The following is a 23,976-nucleotide window of genomic DNA, read 5'->3' on the forward strand; positions in this document are numbered from 1 at the left end:
TTTATTTCTATAGAAAATTTTCTCAAAATTTTATTTTTATAGAAAATGTTCGCAAAATTTTATTTCTATACACAATTTTGTCAACATTTTATTTCTACAGAAAATTTTGTCAAAAATTTATTCCTCTAGAAATTTTTGTCAAAATTTTATTTCTATAGAAAAACTTGTCGCAATTTTAGTTTAAAAGACAATTTTGTCAAAATTGTATTTCTATAGAAAATATTGTCAATATTTTATTACTATAGAAAATTTTCTCAAAATTTTATTTCTATAGACAATTTTGTCAATATTTTATTTCTATAAAAAATTTTGTCAAAAATTTATTTCTATAGAAAATTTTGTCAAAATTTTATTTCTATAGAAAATTTTGTTAAAATTTCATTTCTATAGAAAATTTTTTCAAAATTTTATTTCTATAGAAAATTTTGTCAAAATTTTATTTCTGTAGAAATTTTTGTCAAAATTTTATTTCTATAGAAAATTTTGTCAAAATTTTATTTCTATGGAATATTTTGTCGAAATTTTATTTCTTTAGAAAATTTTGTCAAAATTTTAATCCTATAGAAAATTTTGTCAAAATTTTATTTCTATAGATAATTTTGTTTCGATAGAAAATTTTATTTCTATAGAAAATTTATCAAAATTTTATTTCTATAGAAAGTTTTGTCAAAATTTTATTTCTATAGAAAATTTAGTCAAATTTTTAATTCTATAGAAAATTTTGTCAAAATTTTATTTCTATAGAAAATTTTCGTAAAATTTTATTTCTATAGAACATTTTGTCAATTTTTTTTGTATGAATTATCTCTTAATTGGAGAGGAATATTTTGAAAAATCTGCCAAAACATAAAAATTCTATCAATCTACCAAACAGTAAAAAATCTACCATTTTTGGTAGAATTCTACCAACTGTGGCAACCGTGACCCTAAACCAAATAGTTGTCACGGTATAATGTAAAAAAATGTACCTACCAGAAAAGTAGGTCACACAAAATATATAGCGATCGTCTCAGAGTCACATCCCGAATCAGAATCACATATTTTTATGGCGGAAAAGGTCCATTGTAAAATACGATTGTGTTTGAAAATTTGGCCTTTTGGCATCGATTTTTTTAACAGTGCCATTGTCTTTCTTTTGATAGACTCTAAGGGAACTTTGAAATTTTAAAATTAAATTTTGTGATTCACTTAGATAATGAAATAGAATGGAAATCGAAATCTTTTTACATTTACTTGTTATCGTAGAATCATATACAGTGAAACCTCCCAAACTTGGACACTCTTTCGTGAGACGTTTGCGAAATTATCATATTAAAATTAATCTCTCCTAAATGGACACCTCCCAAACGTGGACCAAATTCAGGCGACTGTGAGTGTCAACTTAGAGGTTTCACTGTATATAAAAAGTTTAGTATTAGCGCTTAAAAACATCGTCTTCCGTATCGCATTCTTTTACATTGACACTGTCAAAGAGTCCCAAGACCAAACACAAATAAAATTCAGTTTTCTTTTTTCACCTCTTCATTGTACCTATAATGGTATTTTTTGTTTAGGAAATTAGAAAATATCACCTCTTCCTGTTGCAATGTTAAATGAATTGAACAGGAAATTTATCCTTGAAACTATTAAGAGATTTCCCCCATTAAAATGGATAGGGTTTGACATGAGTTACTGCTCTCGCCTACAGATAAAACAAAAAACATGTGGGAGGAGAAAATCACAAAAAAGTAACAACAGATCTCAATGTATATATGTACCTGTCTTGGTATTAATCGATAGCGAGATAATATTCATACCCTCATTTACTCACATACTCATTCTCACACCAGCCACCCACTCTCCCCAGTTGAGTAATAGTCAAACACACGTATACATAACCCAAAGTAAATCAATTTTCTCAATATTGGTTAAAAAATACAAAAATATTTTATATACACTTCCCTCCCAACAAACAGCTGAAAAAAATCTTGTCAGGAATCCTCATTCTTTTGAATAGCTTCCCACTCATGGCAAAAACTAGACAGGAAAACAAACTTTTTTTCGATTAATATGGCAATCTGAACAGCAAAAAAAAAACAAAATCAAAAAGCAAAGGAATCCTTTTAAATGCTGAAGCAAAGCGACAGCAGAACTTCCTTTGCATTCCTGGATGGCACCATACAACGAGGATTTGTAGTATTAAAGCTCAAGTTGTTGTTGATGTACCTCAGTCATTCGGATGATTTTTGTTTGTTTTGGAGCTTCACTAAAACACCAACAACAAGTATAATAGCAAATACCAGCAGCTACATTGAAGACAGTTACAAATGACAGCTGTGACATAAGGACTACAAAGCACCAATATTGATAGCCCCTTAGTAAATGTGAATGAATGGTGGAGATAATACAAAAAGAGTATGAGATAGAGAGAGTGAGTGAAAGACAACTGAGAGGGGGCTTTAAAGAGACAAAGAGAAAAAATTTTTACACAAACCCATAAAATATATAGAAAAATAATCGATTGTGTTTTGTTTGGAATGGGTGGTAGGGAGGGGGTGTTATTTAAAAGGAGATTAAATTAAGAGAGCGAGAGAGAAATACATAGGGAAATCACAAACTTTGTCAAAGAACATCTTATAGATGTAGGCTATAAATATCACATAATTTTAAATTCTTAATACAAATTTACAATTTGCATATTTTTTTTTTTTATAAAAAAATAGGGAATACAAAATGACTACTTTAAACTTACGAATTTAAAGGAAAACTAATTTTTTTACATATTTTGGCTTTTATAAAGCCTGTTAACCAACACACCACTGTCCACTTTTTACAACGCTGATATATCTACCATTTCTTTTTTTGAATACCCTACTCACCAGAACCATCTGTTTGCATTCGATTCATCTAAAAATTGAAGGGAAAGTGTGACTGACAGTAATATTGAAGGGCATAAATGATAAACATTGAAAAATGCCATAATAACTGACTGACTGACAATTATAGAATGACTATGAAGGATATGAAACGAAAAATACGAAAGTAAGCGTGTGGGCAAACCACCAACTGCAAAGACTTGATAACAATTAAGTCTAGGACACCAAAGGCAGATGAAAAGAGAGGGAAACTTTTGGTTGATGGAAGATGATAACCATAATAATAAATGTTATTGAAGCGAAGAAAGGACTTTAGCTAAAAGACCTTAGCTCAACGAGGCAAACAATGCTAGCCTATATTCTACTAAAAAAGCAACAACAACTACAAATAGAATATAGACATTATTAGCACTCTTTATCATTATCTATGTCATTTTGAAAAAAACAGGAAAAAAAGAATGACAGACAGAACAATATAACCCAAAGACATTTATTAACAAAAACGCCCTAACCGGTGAAAGGAAAACGAAAGTCCATACACTTTAAGCGAGAAAGTGAAGGTAGTAGATGAAGTTTTGCTGTGTATTAAACCACATAGAATGTGGTTCCCTTAAGATATGATTTTCAGTTTATACAAGGTCAAGCTATTTTTATTTGGTTGTTTTTTGTTTTTGTTTTTTTTTTATTTGTTATTACCTTAATTCTATTTCTGTTTATCATTTCGTAATATTTTATACACGGACAAGAAAAGCTTGTCCGGCTTCAAAGATATTGTCGTTAATTATTTTGGTATTGCCAGAGAAACAAGGAATAACATCAAGGATACATTTTACGATGCAATACGATTTTAAATTGTGTGTAAAGGGTGATACGGTCAAAATTTGGTCAAGGGAAAACGCGTGTAAATCGGTGAAATCGTTTATTTAAAAAATCAAATTAAAATTCTTTTTAAAGTTCAATTAGTGTAAAATTCAGGAAAAATATTCAGTTAGGCTTTCGCTTTTCCAAATCCGAATTGCCGGCCCTCACGCTTGACACCTGCCATCAGATTTTGTACAGCCACCTTGTCCACCTTCTTCGCCGCAGAAAGCCAGTTTGCCTTGAACTGCCGCTCGTCCTTAGCAGTTTTTTTGGTCTTCTTTAGGTTCCGCTTGACAATAGCCTAGTATTTCTCAATTGGGGAGCTCTGGCGTGTAAGGAGGGTTCTTGTCCTTGGGAACCACCTGCACGTTGTTGGCGGCATACCACTCCATGGCCTTTTTACCGTAATAGCAAGATGCCAAATCCGGCCAAAACAGTACGGAACAACCGTGTTTCTTCGGGAAAGGCAGCAGTAGGTTTCGTCGTCCATTACCACGCAGTCAAACTTCGTCAGCATCGTCGTGTACAGCCTCCGGGATCGCGCTTTGGCCGTCGTATTTTGTTTTTCATCGCGATTTGGAGTCACTACCTTCTTGTAAGTCGATAGTCCGGCTCGTTTTTTGGCTCGATGCACGGTTGTAGACGATACACCCAGCTTATTTGCGGCATCTCGGAGAGAGAGGTTAGGGTTTCGCTTGAAACTACCGGCAACTCTCTTTGTCGTCTCAGCGGCTTCCGGTGTTCGATTTTCCCCCGATCCAGACTTCCTGGCTATCGACAAACGTTCCCCAAACACTTTAATTACATTTGTAACGGTTGATTTGGCAACTTTTAGCGATTTTGCCAGCTTTGCGTGCGAGTAGCTCGGATTTTCGCGATGCGCGAGCAAAATTTTGATACGCTGCTCTTCTTGCTTGGACGGCATTTTGACAACTGAAGAGTGAATTCCAAAATCAAAATAGGAGCAACATTCTACACACACACCTTCAAAATGAGGGGTGTTCAGGTTTTTTAAATGCAAAATTGAAAGAAATACGTCAAGTTTATATTGACCAAATTTTGACACCCTTTGGTACTGGAGAGAATCGACTTTTGGAGATTTTTCGACTTTTACAATTTTACAAAAAATTTTGAAAATCGATTTTTTTCCATTTTCGACTTTTTAAACATTTGCAAAATCGATTTTTCGACCTACTGGAGAGAATCGAAGTTTAGAGATTTTTCGACTTTTACAATTTTCCAAAAAAAAAAAAATTAAAATCGAATTTTCTCATTTTCGACTTTTTTAACATTTGCAAAATCAATTTTTCGGCATACTGGAGAGAATCGAATTTTAGAGATTTTTTCGACTTTTACAATTTTCCAAAAAATTTTGAAAATCGAATTGGACTTTTTAAACATTAGCAAAATCGATTTTTCGACGTTTCGATTTTTTATTGGAAAATTCGACTTTGGCTTTTTTTTTAATTTGGAAAAGTTTTTGAACATTTGGAAAATACCACTTTTCTTGTTTTCAAATTTCTAAAAATGTATAATTTTTTTAGTTTTTAGAGTGGCAACCATGGTTATGAACCGATATGGACCAATTTTTGTGTGATTGGGGATCGGCTATATATAACTATAGACCGATATGGACCAATTTTGGCATGGTTATTAGCGGCCTTATACTAACACCACGTTGCAAATTTCAACCGGATCGGATGAATTTTGCTCCCCCAAGAGGCTCCGGAGGACAAATCTGGGGATCGATTTATATGGGGGCTATATATAATTATGGACCGATATGGACCAATTATTGCATGGTTGTTAGAGACCATATACTAACACCACGTACCAAATTTCAATCGGATCGGATGAATTTTGCTCTTCTAAGAGGCTCCGGAGGTTAAATCTGGGGATCGGCTTATATGGGGGCTATATATAATTATGGGTCGATGTGGACCAATTTTTGCATGGTCATTAGATAACATATACCAACACCATGTACCAAATTTCAGCCGGATCGGATGAAATTTGCTTCTCTTAGAGTAATCGAAAACCAAATTTGGGGGTCCGTTTATATGGGGGATTTACGTAAAAGTGGACCGATATGTACCAATTTTTGCATGGTTGTTAGAAAACATATACCAACACCATGTACCAAATTTCAGCCGGATCGGATGAAATTCGGTTCTCTTAGAGGCTCCGCAAGCCAAATCGGGGGATCGGTTTATATGGGGGCTATATGTAATTATGGACCGATATGGACCAATTTTTACATGATTGTTAGAGACCATATACTAACACCATGTACCAAATTTCAGCCTGATCGGATGAAATTTGCTTCTCTTAGAGTAATCGCAAACCAAATCGGGGGATCGGTTTATATGGGGGCTATATATAATTATGGACCGATGTGGACCAATTTTTGCATGGTTGTTAGAGACCATATACTAATACCATGTACAAAATTTCAGGCTGATCGGATGAAATTTGCTTCTCTTAGAGTAATCGAAAACCAAATTTGGGGGTCCGTTTATATGGGGGATTTACGTAAAAGTGGACCGATATGTACCAATTTTTGCATGGTTGTTAGAAAACATATACCAACACCATGTACCAAATTTCAGCCGGATCGGATGAAATTCGGTTCTCTTAGAGGCTCCGCAAGCCAAATCGGGGGATCGGTTTATATGGGGGCTATATGTAATTATGGACCGATATGGACCAATTTTTACATGATTGTTAGAGACCATATACTAACACTATGCACCAAATTTCAGCCTGATCGGATGAAATTTGCTTCTCTTAGAGTAATCGCAAACCAAATTTGGGGGTCCGTTTATATGGGGGCTATACGTAAAAGTGGAGCGATACCATCCGACCAACATTAATAACAACTACTTGTGCCAAGTTTCAAGTCGATAGCTTGTTTCGTTAGGAAGTTAGCGTGATTTCAACAGACGGACGGACGGACGGACGGACATGCTCAGATCGACTCAGAATTTCACCACGACCCAGAATATATATACTTTATGGGGTCTTAGAGCAATATTTCGATGTGTTACAAACGGAATGACAAAGTTAATATACCCCCATCCTATGGTGGAGGGTATAAAAATATTCTGTTTGAAAATTTAAGAAATTGACTTTTGTGAAAATTTTGAGCTGTCGACATTTCTATTTATATCCTGCGCCACACTGTGAAATAGGGTATTATAAGTTAGAACATATGTTTGCAACAGCCAGAAGGAGACGAGATAGACACATGGTGTCTTTGGCAAAAATGCTCAGGGTGGGCTCCTGAGTCGATATAGCCATGTCCGTCTGTCCGTCTGTCCATGAACACATTTTTGTAATCAAAGTCTAGTTCGCAGTTTTAGTCCAATCGATTTCAAATTTGGCACAAGTATGTGTTTTGGCTCAGAATAGAACTATTGATTTTGGAAGAAATCGGTTCAGATTTAGATATAGCTCCCCTATATATATTTCGCCCGATATGGACTTATATGGCCCCAGAAGCCAGAGTTTTACCCTAGTTTGCTTAAAATTTTGCACAAAAAGAACAATTAGTACTATAGTCAAGTGTGCTAAATTTTATTGAAATCGGTTCAGATTTAGATATAGCTCCCATATATATCTTTCGCCCGATATGGACTCATACGACCACAGAGGCCAATTTTTTGCTCCGATTTAGTTGAAATTTTGCACAGGGAGTAGAATTAGCATTGTAGCTATGCGTGCCAAATTTGGTTGAAATCGGTTCAGATTTAGATATAGCTCCCATATATATGTTTTTCTGATTTCGACAAAAATGGTAAAAATACCAACCAAATACATTTTCCTTGTTAAATCGCCACTGCTTAGTCGAAAATTTGTAAAAATGACTCCAATTTTCCGAAACTTCTAATACATATATCGAGCGATAAATCATAAATAAACTTTTGCGGAGTTGCCTCAAAATTGGTTCATATTTAAATGTTTCCCATATTTATACCCTTCACCACTACTGTGGTACAGGGTAAAATAAGTTTGTGCATTTGTATGTAACGCCAAGAAATCGTGGTCATAGACCCATCTTTTAGAATACCGATCGGCTTAGAATTAAATTCTGAGTCGATTTAGCGATGTCCGTCTGTCTGTCTGTCTGTCCGTCTGTCTGTATATGTAATTTTCTGCACAAAGTACAGCTCGCAATTTAAGTCCGATCGTCCTCAAATTTGGTATAGGGCCGTTTCTTGGGACAGAGACAATCGCTATTGGTTTTGGAAAAAATCGGGTCAGATTTAGATATAGCTGCCATATATATTTGTCCCCGATTTGGTCATAGTTAGCGTGTTTATCAACCGATTTTCTTGAAATACCGTACATCCAAATATTTTATGAATCTCGAAAATCTTGCAAAATATCAGCCAAATCGGTTCAGATTTAGATATAGCTCCCATATATATCTTTCGTCCGATTTAGACTCATATGACCACAGAGGCCAAAGTTTACTACCGATCTTCGTGAAATTTTGCGCAGGGGCTGGAATTGAATTTCTACCAATGCTTGGTAAATTTCATTGAAATCGGTTCAAATTTAGATATAGCTCCCATATATATCTTTCGTCCGATTTGAACTTATATGGCCACAAAAGGCAGAGTTTTGCCGTGATTTGTTTCAAATTTTGTACAAGGGGTACGTTTAATAGTATCGTTAAGTGTGTAAAATTTTGTTAAAATCGGTTCAGACATAGATATAGCTCACATATGTATATATCGCCCGATTTGGACTTATATGGTCTTAAAAGCCAGAGTTTTGCCCTGACTTTTTGCACATTTTGCACAGGCGGTACTTTTAACGATACTATTGTATGTGCCAAATATGGCCAAAATCGATTCAGATTTATATATAGCTCCCATATATATCTTTCGTCCGATTTGAACTTATATGGCCTCAAAATATAGGGTTTTGCCGAGATTTGCTTCAAATTTTGTACAAGGAGTACGTTTAGTAGTATCAGTAATTGTGCCAAATTTGGTTGAAATCGGTTCAGATTTAGATATGGCTCCCATATATATCTTCCGTCCGATTTGCACTCATATGACCAGGGGGGCCAAAGTTATACTCCCATTTACGTGAAATTTGGCATAGATAGCAGAATTATTATTCTAACTATACATGCCAAATTTAGTCAAAATCGGTTCAGATTATATATAGCTCCCAGATATACGTATACCAGAGTTGGGAAATATGGTAGACTGTTACACATTTTAGACCCATTTTCAATGGAAGTTTCCTACAATTAACTGGATAGCGTTAGCCGATTTAAATTTTAATTCTAGAGATTTTGTAGAAGTACAATAATTATATGGCTTCCAGCAAATGTGAAGTAGTTGAGATGGTAACACAAATTTTGGCCTATATAGGGGTGAAGGGTATAATATAGTCGGCCCCGCCCGACTTTAGACTTTCCTTACTTGTTATACCCACCACCATAGAATGGTGACGGGGGTATAATAAGTTTGTCATTCCGTTTGTAACACAACGAAATATCGATTTCCGACTATATAAAGTATATATATTCTTGATCAGGGAGAAATTCTAAGACGATATAACGATGTCCGTCTGTCTGTCTGTCTGTCTGTCTGTCTGTCTGTCTGTTGTAATCACGCCACAGTCTTCAATAATGAAGCAATCGTGCTGAAATTTTGCACAAACTCGTCTCTTGTCTGCAGGCAGGTCAAGTTCGAAGATGGGCTGTATCGGTCCAGGTTTTGATATAGTCCCCATATAAACCGACCTCCCGATTTGGGGTCTTGGGCTTATAGAAATCGTAGTTTTTATCCAATTTTCCTGAAATTTGAAATCTAGAGGAATTTTATGACCATAACAAGGTATGGCAAAAATGGTGGGTATCGGTCCATGTTTTGGTATAGCCCCCATATAGACCGATCTCCCGATTTTACTTCTTGGGCTTATAGAAACCGCAGTTTTTATCCAATTTACCTGAAATTGGAAATCGAGAGGTACTTTAGAACCGCAAAGAGGTGTGCCAAAAATGGTGAGCATCGGTCCATGTTTTGGTATGGTCCCCATATAAAACGACCTCCCAATTTGGGGTCTTGGGCTTATAGAAACCGTAGTTTTTATCCAATTCGCCTGAAATTAAAAATCTAGAGGTATTTGAGGACCATAAAGAGGTGTGCCGAAAATGGTGAGTATCGGTCCATATTTTGGTATAGCCCCCCATATAGACCGATTTCCCGATTTTACTTCTTGGGCTTCTGAATCCGAAGTATTTATCCTATTTGCCTGAAATTAGAAATCTAGAGGTATTTTCTGGTCATAAAGAGGTGTGCCGAAAACGGTGAGTATCGGTCCATATTTTAGTATAGCCCCCATAAGAACGATCTCCCGATTTAACTCCTTGGGTTTCTAGAAACCGAAGTTCTTATCTGATTTGCCTGAAATTGTAAATATTTTGGTATTTTAGGCTCACAAAAACGTGTATCGGATTAAGTTTTTATCGGTCCATTTGGTAATGCCTCCATATAGACCGACTTCACTTCTTGAGGGTGTAGAAGGCGCACTGATCATGAAAATTGCTTGAAACTCAATGTAAAATTTCCAGATTTTACTTCTACAGATTTAAGATTTCAAATCAAGACGTTATTTTATAATTTTCTTGCACACTTACAAGAGATGTTAATGATTCCTCTAAAACTCAAACAAAAATGGTTCTTATAAATCCAGAATCTGATATAGTCCTCATAAGTGAAATCTTTAAATTTAACTTCGGGAAGTGTCCTCAAGTCCTCAAGCCCTCCTGAAATTTCAAAGGAAACCCTAATATATGGTTCATGGTGGTGGGTATTTAAGATTCGGCCCGGCCGAACTTAGTACTGCATATACTTGTTATGGAAAATTTTGTCAACATTTTATTTCTATAAAAAATTTTGTCTAAATTTTATTTCTATAAAAAATTTTGTCTAAATTTTATTTCTATAGAAAATTTTGTCAAAATTTTATTTTTATAGAAAATTTTGTCACAATTTTATTTCTATAGAAAATTTTGTTAAGATTTTATTTCTAAAGAAAATTTTGTTAAAATTTTATTGTTATAGAAAATTTTGTCAAAATTTTATTTCTATAAAAAATTTTGTCTAAATTTTGTTTCTATAGAATTTTTTTTTAACATTTTATTTCTATAGAAAATTTTGTCAAAAATTTATTTCTATAGAAAATTTTGTCAAAACTTTGGCAACAGTGATTACGGGTAGAATTTAAAGCATATTAAATCTTTAAGTTAAAGACAACATTTTTTCAGCGTATCTTTGCCGTTATTATATACTTTTAAATTACAGTCGACTCCGCTTTACTGAAACGTTAAAAATGCAGCCATTTAATTTCAGTTATCCGAAGTTTTTGCTAAAGCGGACTACGGATAACTGAAAAAAACTTCCAGTAATGCGAACTTCGGATAACTGAAAAAGTTTCAGTAAAGCGGACTCCGTATAACTTGAAAAAAATCCACTCAATTTCAGTTAACCGAACTTATGACCAATGCTATGTACATAAAATAATAAAAACAAGGTGTTTGATTCCGTCACAGGTTTGTGTAGGAAAATTGGAATTCATTTATTTGTGATTTAGAGTGATTTAAACTGTTTTGAAAGTGCCATCTTCACTTGAAATAAAGCGTTCTCAATACGGAGAAGAAAATGTACTCTCTCTCAATAGCGAGAATGTGTCATTTTCAGTAAAGCGAAGTCATACTAATGTGACGAAACTCATTTGAACACAAAAAACTTTTCAGTAATCCGATTTTTTCAGTTAAGCGGAGTTTCACTAAAGCGGAGTAATTTAAATGAAATGGACAGAAAAAACAACTGGGGAATGCGATCGATTTCAGTTATCCGAGGTTTTTCAGTAAAGCGCATTGCGCTAAAGCGGAGTCGACTGTAACTAATAAATTCTCTAGTTGCATTTTGAATATTGTTACGGATTTTGTTTACTTAACTTTAATAGGAAATAAATAATTATTCCTTTTTTTATTGATTTTTCGCATTTGGTTTTCAATAGACTACTTTACTCCCAATGTCCCAACGCAACTACCAACCACCAAATGAGTTTGTTTTTATTTTTCTTCCTTTACTTATAATTTTCTACTGGTATGTGTTTATGTTTCAATTCAGATTATTTATCCTGGGCACCCACCCTTATAGTAATTGACGTTAGAGTAGTCATAAAACGAAAACAAACAAAAAAAATATATATAATAAATTTTGCCAAATTTAAAATTGGGGTAAATAACCTTAGGATGGATATAGCGTGTATGGGAATAATTATTGTCTTATTTCAAATTGGAAATATAAAAATATTTAATTTGGCCTATAAACCAAAAAATATGAGGAAGGAAACTATCCCAAACAACTATCGAGAAGATAGTTTGGTTTGAAATTAATATTTTTCCTAGGAAAAAAACAAGTTCTATAATCGCATTATCATGATCACATTTTCTTGGTTACATTTCTTTATTTTTGTATCCTTAAAATTAAATTTAAATTAATTAATAATAATAATAATAATTTTTAATTTTAATAATAATAATTTTTTGATCAGTTTTATGTTTTTGCCAAATTTTCAGTTGAGCAGCTTTAGGATTAAGAAACTATTGCTAAAAGAAAATTTTGTGATGTCCATTTTTCACTCTGGCTTTAGCGATATTATAACCATTTCGTTCAATGTGAAAAACAAAACTCCAGTCGCCAGACTGGCATACTAAATAATGGATTTATCGACCGCTATGTTACTATACTTCCTGGCTATTTATATTTATTGTAGCAAGTCATTCTATGCACATCGTCAACACTGAATGGGTTTATTGAACCTTTTTGCTGAAAATTTGTGGTCAATATGGAAATTTTAAAATTCTTGGGCAAAGTCTAAAATACATCACAATTCCTGCAATTGCATTTATTCTACTTTGATTTTGGTGATTCATATTTTTTTTAGCAATTATGTTAGACAATAATTTAGAAATTCTTTACACTTTTCGATGGGGGTCTATAAACATATGTGAATATTTTTTTTTTTTTTCAAAACTGGCACTTGGGGAAATCTGTAATCTTGAGATACTTTTATTTCATAGTCGACGGTGCTTTTGTTGTTGTTGTTGTTGGCATAGAAACTCTATGCCATAGTTGTGCCACATTTTCTGACTATGTTACGATTCTCTATAACTTTGTATTGTTGTTTTTGGTGGTGTTGATGAGAGAGAGAGGATAAAAACATGAAAACTAATCCACATTGTGAAAGAAAGAAATGAGCGAGTGAATGGGTATAAGAATCACCAAAAAAAACAATTATTTTGCACCACACAAACACTTACGAAGATAAAGAGCAAGCAATAACATCACACACACAAGCGAATATACTCATGACCAACGATGCCATATTGGCAATTTGAAATGCTATGGGATTTGGCTATTGTCTCTTCTCAATAAAAACAGAGATTGAAAACGTCACAGTTGAGAATATCTAAAAAGTGGCACAAATAGTGTCATTGTCAATGAAAACAAGTATATACGGCCGTAAGTTCGACCAGGCCGCATCTTATGTACCCTCCACCATGGATTGCGTAGAAACTTCTACGAAAGACTGTCATCCACAATCGAATTACTTGGGGTGTGGTATCTTAAAACTTCTTAACATCGTTTTCTAAATTGTGAGTTAGTCCATACGTGGTATATATTAGACAAAAAAGTTATGTATAGTTAAGTCTACAAATAATAACGAATCGATATGGACTTTTTGCACGGTACGTAGAGAGCCAGAATTGAAATATGGGGGTCGCTTATATGGGGGCTATATACAATTATGAACTTGATATAGACCAATTTTTGTGTGATTGGAAATCGATTTATCTGAGGGATATATATAACTACACCCTCAAAAAAAATCGCTTCTTTAACATATGTTCCAAACATATTTTGCAGGAAGCACATATATTATTGCATACTGCCGAAACATTAATATGTTTGTTTTATGTGAACATATTATATGTATGGAAGCATTTTGAGCCAAAAATATTATATGCTTGGAAGAATTTTTCCCAAGCACGATTGTGCTCATTCCCTAACATACTCGTAATTTTCACTTCCACGAAATTTTTTAGTTATTGGCACCTTTTCCACCTTTTTTGTAAGCCAACACACTATCCACTGGGCTACGTAGCTGTTATAGTCACCAGTAGATAATTATCGTTTTAAGTTACATTTATATAGCATAGTTTGCAGCGCCCACGAGCCCATGCAAACATAACATTATTTAACAGAAACATATATTTGTTTGCCACGTGGAGCAGTGGTTAGCATGTCTGCCTTGCATACAAAGGGTCGTGGGTTCAATCCCTGCTCCGACAGAACATTTTTGTTTTGTTTTTTTTTTTTTTTTAATTTACACATTTATATTTGTACTATATTAAATTTTTTTAAATGAAACTTCGAAATGTGTGTTATTAAAGATTTATAGTCAGTAACAGTGCTTGATATAAACGAAATTGACTGATTTTTGGATAAAATATTATTTTTTATTGCAAAAATAACAATTTTTTAATAAAAAACTGTTTTTGTACAAAACTTTAAAATTTGGAAGGAATTCAAAAACTAACAAAAGAAGAATGTGGAGTCGAGTATAAACATTTATACATAATTTTCTAATATAAACATAAATTTATTTAGGAGTGAACAGTTTTTTACTAGCATTTAACACCATTGCTCTAAAATTCCTTTTATTTTTCTTTAATAATTAATTTTAAAGAAAATAAACTTTTTAAATTGTTTTAGCTGTAAAACTCGAACTTAATGCCCGCTTTTATATTTGATGGTGTCCGTCAACTCCTCGTGGACTACTTTTTAATAAAGAGGAACTAAAGTTTGTTTTTTTACATTTTACTGTGTAATTTTTCACTATTTCATTTTCATTTTACTGTCCCAACTCTAAAAAGAGTATAGTGCCCTTTCGTTATTTTTATGAAGACCCTTGATTTATTTTAACGAAAAATTGTGCCCATAATGCCAAAATGATAAACAAAACACATGTTCACACATGCATAAAATGCTGCTCTCAAGGCGAAAACATATGCAGTTTGTTTTTCAAATGTCTATTCTCTTGGTTCCGAATGTCTATTCTCTTGGTTCCGAATGTCTACTCTCTTTATTCAAATTAAATAATATTTAGACTTAAGCATATCAAATATTTAGCCTTATCATAAAACAGTTTTCCGAAACAACATACAAGCGGTTTCACAGAAATTGTTCTTTTTTCATTCTCTCGCTTTGTTCTGTTGATATCTTTCGTCACCCCTCCCGGTTTCCATCTCTATTTCTTTCTCTATACTCTCTTTTTGTCGCTCTCTGAATAAAATATCACAACATATATATGTTTACTCGAAATTTGTTAATTTATATATGTTTACATTCACACATATTATTTTTATGAAACATTCACGCCCCAAACATAATATATTCTAACATATTAACATAGATGTCCCAAACATTTAGTGTTAGTTTAGGAACATTACATGTTCGCACTTAAATATATTGTGGTTTAAAATCGTGCCCGAAACACATTTTGTTTATATCGGAACATATGAAAAACATATTTTTCTAACAGTGTATAGACCGATATGGACCTAGTTAGGCATGGTTGTTAACGGCCATATACTAGCACAATGTACCAAATTTCAACTGACTCGGATGAAATTTGCTCCTCCAAGAGGCTCCAAAACCAAATCTCGGGATCGGTTTATATGGGGGCTATATATGATTATGGACTGATATGGACCAATTTTGGCATGGTTGTTAAATATCATATACGATCACCACGTACCAAATTTCAAGCAGATCGGATGAATTTTGCTTCTCCAAAAGGCACCGGAGGTTAAATCTGGGGATCGGTTTGTATGGGGGCTATATATAATTATGGACTGATATGAACCAATTCCTGCATGGTTGTTGGAGAACATATACTAACATCACGTACCAAATTTCAACCGAATAGGAAGAATTTTGCCCTTCCAAGGGGCAACTGAATCAGATGAGTTTTGGTCTTCCAAGAGGCTCCGGAGGTCAAATCTGGTGATCGGTTTGTATGGGGGCTATATATAATTATGGACCGATGTGGACCAATTTTTGAATGGTTGTTAGAGACCATATACTAACACCACGTACCAAATTTCAACTGAATCAGATGAATTTTCATCTTCCAAGAGGCTCCGGAGGTCAAATCTGGTGATCGGTTTGTATGGGGGCAATATATAATCATGGACCGATGTGGACCAATTCTCGCGTGGTTGTTAGAGACCATATACTAACACCATGTACCAAATTTCAGCTGGATCGGATGAAATTTGCTTCTCTTAGAGGCCTCGCAAGCCAAGTCGGGGGATCGGTTTATATGGGGGCTATATATAATTATGGATCGATGTGGACCAATTTTTGCGTGGTTGTTAGAGACCATATACCTACACCATGTTCCAAATTTCAGCCGGATCGGATGAAATTTGCTTCTATTTGAGGCTCCGCAAGCCAAATGGGGGATCGGTTTATATGGGGGCTATATATAATTATGAACCGATGTGGACCAATTTTTGCATGGCCATTAGAGATCATATACCAACACCATGTACCAAATATCAGACGGATCGGATGAAATTTGCTTCCCTTTGAGGCTCCGCAAGCCAAATCTGGGGATCGGTTTATATGGAGGCTTTATATAATTATAAGCCGATGTAGACCAATTTTTGCATGGTTGTTAGAGACCATATGCCAAAACCGTGTACCAAATTGCAGCCGGATCGGATCAAATTTGCTTCTCTTTTAGGCTCCGCAAGCCAAATCTGGGGATCGGTTTATATGGGGGCTATACGTAAAAGTGGACCGATATGGCCCATTTGTAATACCATCCGACCTATGTCAATAACAACTACTTGTGCCAAGTTTCAAGTCGTTAGCTTGTTTCGTTCGGAAGTTAGCGTGATTTTAACAGACGGACGGACGGACATGCTTAGATCGACTCAGAATTTCACCACGACCCAGAATATATATACTTTATACCCTCCACCATCCTATGGTGGAGGGTATAAAAAGGCCGATTAAAGACGTATATAATTCAGTTTGACAAAATTTTCTATAGAAATAAAATATTGACAAAATTTTCTATAGAAATACAATTTTGATAAAACTTAAAAATAAAATTTTGACAAAATTTCATATAGGAATAAAATTTTGGTAGATTATTTTTAGCGATTTGGACCAATTTTTGTATGATTGGCCATCGGCTATATATAACTATAGACCGATATGGACCAATTTTTACATGGCTGTTAGCGGCCCTATACTAGCGCAATGTACCAAATTTCGACTGAATCGGATGAATTTTGCTCCTCCAAGAGGTTCCGGAGGTCAAATCTGGGTATGGGGGCTATATATAATTATGGACCGATATGGACCAATTTTTGCATGGTTGTTAACACCACATACCAAATTTCAACCGGATCGGATGCATTATGCTTCTTTAAGAGGCTCCGAAGGTCAAATCTGAGGATCGGTTTATATGGGGGATATATATTTGGACCAATTTTTGCATGGTTGTTAGAGACCATATACTAACACCATGTAACAAATTTCAGCCGGATCGGATGAAATTTGCTTCTCTTAGAGGCCTCGAAAGCCAAATTTGGGGGTCCGTTTATATGGGGGCTATACGTAAAAGTGGACCGATATTTCCCATTTGCAATACCATCCGACCTACGTCAATAAGAAGTACTTGTGCCAAGTTTCAAGTCGATAGCTTGTTTCGTTCGGAAGTTAGCGTGATTTCAACAGACGGACGGACGGAGGGACATGCTTAGATCGACTCAGAATGTCACCACGACCCAGAATATATATATACTTTATGGGGTCGTACAGCAATATTTCGATGTGTTAAACGAATTGAAAAAGTTAATATACCCCCCATCCTATGGTGGAGGGTACAAACAGGCCGATTAAATACGTATATAATTCAGTTTGACAAAATTTTCTATAGAAATGAAATGATGCCAAAATTTTCTATAGAAATAAAATCTTGACAAAATTTTCTATAGAAATACAATTTTGATAAAACTTTCTATAGAAATAAAATTTTGACAAAATTTCAATAGAAATAAAACTTTGGTAGATTATTTTTGGCGATTTGGACCAATTTTTGTACACTGTTAGAAAAATATGTTTTTCATATGTTCCGATATAAACAAAATGTGTTTCGGGCACGATTTTAAACCACAATATATTTAAGTGCGAACATGTAATGTTCCTAAACTAACACTAAATGTTTGGGACATCTATGTTAATATGTTAGAATATATTATGTTTGGGGCATCAATGTTTCATAAAAATCATATGTGTGAATACAAACATATATAAATTTACAAATTTCGACTAAACATACATATGTTGTGATATTTTATTCAAAGCGACAGAGAGAGTATAGAGAGAAATAGAGATGGAAACCGGGAGAGTTGACGAAAGATATCAATATAACACAGCAAAAGAGTCAAAAGAGAACAATTTCTGTGAAACCGCTTGTATGTTGTTTCGGAAAACTGTTTTATGATAAGGCCAAAAATTTGATATGTTTAAGTCTAAATATTATTTAATTTGAATAAAGAGAATATACATTCTGAACCAAGAGAATAGACATTTGAAAAACAAACAGCTTATGTTTTCGCCTTGAGAGCAGCATTTTATGTATGTGTGGACATGTGTTTTGTTTATCATTTTGGCATTATGGGCACAATTTTTTTCTTGGTTCGTTAAAAGAAATCAGGGGTCTTCATAAAAATAACGAAAGGGCACTATACTCTTTTTAGAGTTGGGACAGTAAAATGAAATAAGGAGGAAATAGTGAAAAATTACACAGTAAAATGTAAAAAAACAAAGTTTAGTTCCTCTTTATTAAAAAGTAGTCCACGAGGAGTTGACGGACACCATCAAATATAAAAGCGGGCATTAAGTTCGAGTTTTACAGCTAAAACAATTTAAAAAGTTTATTTTCTTTAAAATGAATTATTAAAGAAAAATAAAAGGAATTTTAGAGCGATGGTGTTAAATGCTAGTAAAAAACTGTTCACTCCTAAATAAATTTATGTTTATATTATAAAATTATGTATGTATGTTTATACTCGACTCCACGTTCTTCTTTTGTTAGTTTTTGAATTCCTTCCAAATTTTAAAGTTTTGTACAAAAACTGTTTTTTATTACAAGATTGTTATTTTTGCAATAAAAAATAATATTTTATCCAAAAATCAGTCAATTTCGTTTATATCAAGCACTGTTACTGACTATAAATCTTTAATAACACACATTTCGAAGTTTCATTTAAAAAAAATTAATATAGTATAAATATAAATGTGTAAATTTAAAAAAAAAAAAAAAAAACAAAAACAATGTTCGGTCGGAGCAGGGATTGAACCCACGACCCTTTGCATGCAAGGCAGACATGCTAACCACTGCTCCACGTGGCAAACAAATGTATGTTTCTGTTAAATAATGTTATGTTTGCATGGGCTCGTGGGCGCTGCAAACTATGCTATATAAATGTAACTTAAAACGATAATTATCTACTGGTGACTATAACAGCTACGTAGCCCAGTGGATAGTGTGTTGGCTTACAAACTGTATGGTCCTCGGTTCGATTCTCCGTGCAGGCGAAAGGTAAAATTTAAAAAATTTATAAAAGTGAATAATTTCTTCAACATTATTTGTATTACAGAGAAAGGTTCCAATAACTAAAAAATTTCGTGGAAGTGAAAATTACGAGTATGTTAGGGAAGGAGCACAATCGTGTTTGGGAAAAATTCTTCCAAGCATATAATATTTTTGGCTCAAAATGCTTCCAAACATATAATATGTTCACATAAAACAAACATATTAATGTTTCGGCAGTATGCAATAATATATGTGCTTCCTGCAAAATATGTTTGGAACATATGTTAAAGAAGCGATTTTTTTTGAGGGTGTATGATTGGCCATCGGCTATATATAACTATAGACCGATATGGACCAATTTTGACATGGCTGTTAGCGGCCCTATACTAGCGCAATGTACCACATTTCAACCGAATGGGAAGAATTTTGCTCTTCCAAGGGGCTCTGGAGGTCAAATCTGGGGATCGGTTTATATGGGGCCTATATATAATTATGGACCGATTTCGACCAATTTTTGTATGGGAGTTTGAGGCCATATATTAACACCACGTACCAAATTTCAATCGGATCGGATGAATTTTTTTCCTCCAAGAAACTCCGGAGGGCAAATCTGGGGATCGGTTTATATGGGCGCTATATATAATTATGGACCGTTATGGACCAATGTTTGCATGGTTATTAGAGACCATATACTAACACCACATACCAAATTTCAACCGGATCCGGATGTCTTATGCTCCTTCAAGAAGCTCTGGAGGTCAAATCTGGCGATCGGTTTATATGTTGGCTATATATAACACTAGCCAACAGTCGTTTTGTGAATTGGTTCTAGCATAATTTTTCTCATTGATTTTGACCCACTAAACACGAAAATGAGTTTTAAAAAATTTTCTGTGGATTGGGTTTCGAGATACAAATTTTTGAACTTTTTTTTTAATTTTTGGAGGTACACTTACAATTTTGAGCATATCTTTCGTCTTCTTTGACCTATTTGATCCTAGTGCTACTCAAATTAAAGAAAATTTAGCCGTCTACAACTCATTCTCAGAAAACTTTCAAATCGGGTAAGTAGTAAGTAGGATGTTGGCGGCTTAAAAAGTTAAACAAGTATATACGGGCGTAAGTTCGGCCAGGCCGAAGCTTATGTACCCTCCATCATGGATTGCGTAGAAACTTCATCTAAACACTGCCATCCACAATCGAATTACTTAAGTTGCGGTAACGCTTGCCGATGGCAAGGTATCTTAAAACCTCCTAACACCATCTTCTAAATTGTATGTAAGTCCATACGTGGTATATATTAAATCAAAAAAGATCGATCCAATACGTATATAATTCAATTTGACAAAGTAGACATAAAATTTTGACAAAATTTTCTACAGAAATAAAATTTTAACAAAATTTTCTATAGAAATAAAATTTTAACAAAATTTTCTATAGAAATAAAATTTTCACAAAATTTTCTATAGAAATAAAATTTTAACAAAATTTTCTATAGAAAGAAAATTTTGACAAAAATTTCTACAGAAATAAAATTTTAACAAAATTTTCTATAGCAATAAACTTTTGACAAAATTTTCTATAGAAATAAAATCTTGGTAGATTATTTTTGGCTCGAGTGGCAACCATGATTATGAACCGAATATAATTTTAACATTTTCTCTAGAAATAAAATTTTGACAAAATTTTCTATAGAAGTAAAATTTTGACAAAATTTTCTATAGAAATAAAATTTTGGTAGATTATTTTTGGCTCTAGTGGCAACCATGATTATGGACCGATATGGACCAATTTTTGTGTGATTGGACCAATTTTGGTATGGTTGTTAGCGACCATATACTAACACCACGTGCCTAATTTGAACCGGATCGGATGAATTTTGCTCCTCCAAGAGACTCCGGAGGTCAAATCTGGAGAATGTTTTATATGGGGGCTATATATAATTATGGACCGATATGGTCAATTCTGGCACGGTTGTTAAAGATCATATACTAACACCATGTTCCAAATTACAACCGGATTGGATGAAATTTGCTTCTCTTGGAGACTTCGCAAGCCAAATCTGGGGATCGGTTTATATGCGGGCTAATCATGAACCGATGTGGACCAATTTTTGCACGGTTGTTAGAGACCATATACCAATACCATGTACCAAATTTCAGCCGGATCGGATGCAATTTGCTCCTCTTTGAGGCTTCGAAAGCCAAATCTAGAGATCGGTTTATATGAGGTCTATATATAATTATGGACCGATGTGGACCAATTTTTGCATGGTTGTTAGAGACCATATACCAACATCATGTACCAAATTTCAGCTGGATCGGATGAAATTTGCTTCTCTTTGAGGCTCCGCAAGCCAAATCTGGGGATCGGTTTATGTGGGGGCTATATATAATTATGGACCGATGTGGACCAATTTTCGCATGATTGTTAGAGACCATATACCAACACCATGTACCAAATTTCAGCCGGATCGGATGAAATATGCTTCTCTTAGAGGCTCCACAAGCCAAATCTGGGGATCGGTTTATATGGGGGCTATATATAATTAAGGACCGATATGAACCAATTGTTGCATGGTTATTAGAGACCATATACCAACATCATGTACCAAATTTCAGCCGGATCGGATGAAATTTTCTTCTCTTTGAGGCTACACAAGCCAAATCTGGGGATCGGTTTATATGGGGGCTATATATAATTATGGACCGATGTGAACCAAGTTTTGCATGGTTGTTAGAGACCATATACCAACACCATGTACCAAATTTCAGCCGGATCGGATGAAATTTGCTTCTCTTTTAGACTCCGCAAGCCAAATCTGAGGATCGGTTTATATGGGGGCTATATATAATTATGGACCGATGTGGACCAATTTTTGCATGGTTGTTAGAGACCATATACCAACACCATATACCAAATTTCAGCCGGATCGAATGAAATATGCTTCTGTTAGAGGCTCCACAAGCCAAATCTGAGGGTCACTTTATATGGGGGCTATACGGAAAAGAGGACCGATATGGCCCATTTTCAATACCATCCGACCTACATCGATAACAACTACTTCTGCCAAGTTTCAAGTCGATAGCTTGTTTCGTTCGGAAGTTAGCGTGATTTCAACAGACGGACGGACGGACGGACATGCTTAGATCGACTCAAAATTTCACCACGACCCAGAATATATAAACTTTATGGGGTCTTAGAGCAATATTTAGATGTGTTACAAACGGAATGACAAAGTTAATATACCCCCATCCTGTGGTGGAGGGTATAAAAATGGTATACGAAAAAATAATAATCTAACAAGTTCCATACTTATCCAAACATTATTTTTAATTAATCAGCAAAATTCCATTTTTGTATATTTACAATATATCTTCAAAACAATATGGCATCATTTGTTCCACCACTCACGAACGGCTGATGCCATCCACCACTAAAGAACACCAGACCACTTTACCTCACCTCACCACACTTCACCAAAATTCGTATTAGACTACATTCACGTTTTTCATAATACATACAAATTATTTTTGTTTCTCTTTTTTTCTCTCACTGCTTCTTCTGCTTTATTCTACATGGATGTATCTTTCGAATGCAACTTCTTTCGTTATTATTCTTGTTTGTTACCCCAAAAAGAGAGAGAAAAAAAAACACAAGCAAATACACCACACGAACTACGACGTACATATCTATTCAATATACACAATATGAGTGTGTACGGTTGTGTGTGAAAGAAATTTTCACATATTTTACAGATTTTTTCATATCAAATACAAGATTTTTATTTTGCTTAAATTCAAACAAATAGCACTTACTTTCAATGAATTCATTGAGATTATTCTCTTTTTTTATTTTGAGATTTTCGATATATTTATTACATGGTTTTGTGAGAAAATAAAACTTAAACTTTCAAATAGATACAATTTTCAATTTTTTTTCTTTAGCATTGCGTTGTTAAATAAATTCAAGTAAATTGAAAAACACACACACACTTATTTTGTTTTGAAAATATTTTTCTTTTTCGATAACTTTCGATAAACACTCTATATTATTTATTTCACATTTGTATTTTTAATTTATTCTAATTTCCAATTTTTTCTTTAACTTTTTGAGGGGAAAAAAATATGAATCCGCGTCATATACAAAACACGTCCGCTTGCTATTAAACTCTCCGACGAATTGTCAATTCTCTGAGAATGACTAGTTGGAAATTTTGTCATTACTGTCAAATGTTTTGACATTATGCTTTGTTGTTTCCCGCTATTTGACATATGCTTTTGACTCTCTTTCTTAGGTATTACTCTCTTTGTATACTTCGTTTTGTTTGGTATTTAGCGGAGTATTTGTTGTGCTCAGGCTATTCTTTGTTTATGTTTTTTTGTTAATTTGTTTTGCTCATCTCATTTGGTGGTGAAAGGGATGTGGTATAATGGGGAATACTATGGCCAGTGGTTGCTTTATAACGCCGTTAAGTATGATATTAGCTGCGGCGGCTTATGGCACATGTTGTCTCTAAAAGGTGTAATAAATAATCCTCCAA

At 34.1% G+C, this 23,976-nt stretch overlaps 1 protein-coding gene across 1 annotated transcript in view; it reads right to left on the reverse strand.

Annotated features, from left to right (window-relative positions):
- Nucleotides 1–23,603, reverse strand: part of bchs (WD repeat and FYVE domain containing 3 bchs) — a 129,824-nt gene extending 106,221 nt beyond the window's left edge. The window contains 1 exon segment of the mRNA XM_075293892.1: nt 23,252–23,603. The gene's annotated coding sequence lies outside the window, so the exon portion shown is untranslated.
- Nucleotides 23,604–23,976: the final 373 nt, after the last annotated feature.

Source organism: Haematobia irritans, chromosome 2 (assembly GCF_050003625.1).
Source record: "Haematobia irritans isolate KBUSLIRL chromosome 2, ASM5000362v1, whole genome shotgun sequence".
Lineage (NCBI taxonomy): Eukaryota > Metazoa > Arthropoda > Insecta > Diptera > Muscidae > Haematobia > Haematobia irritans.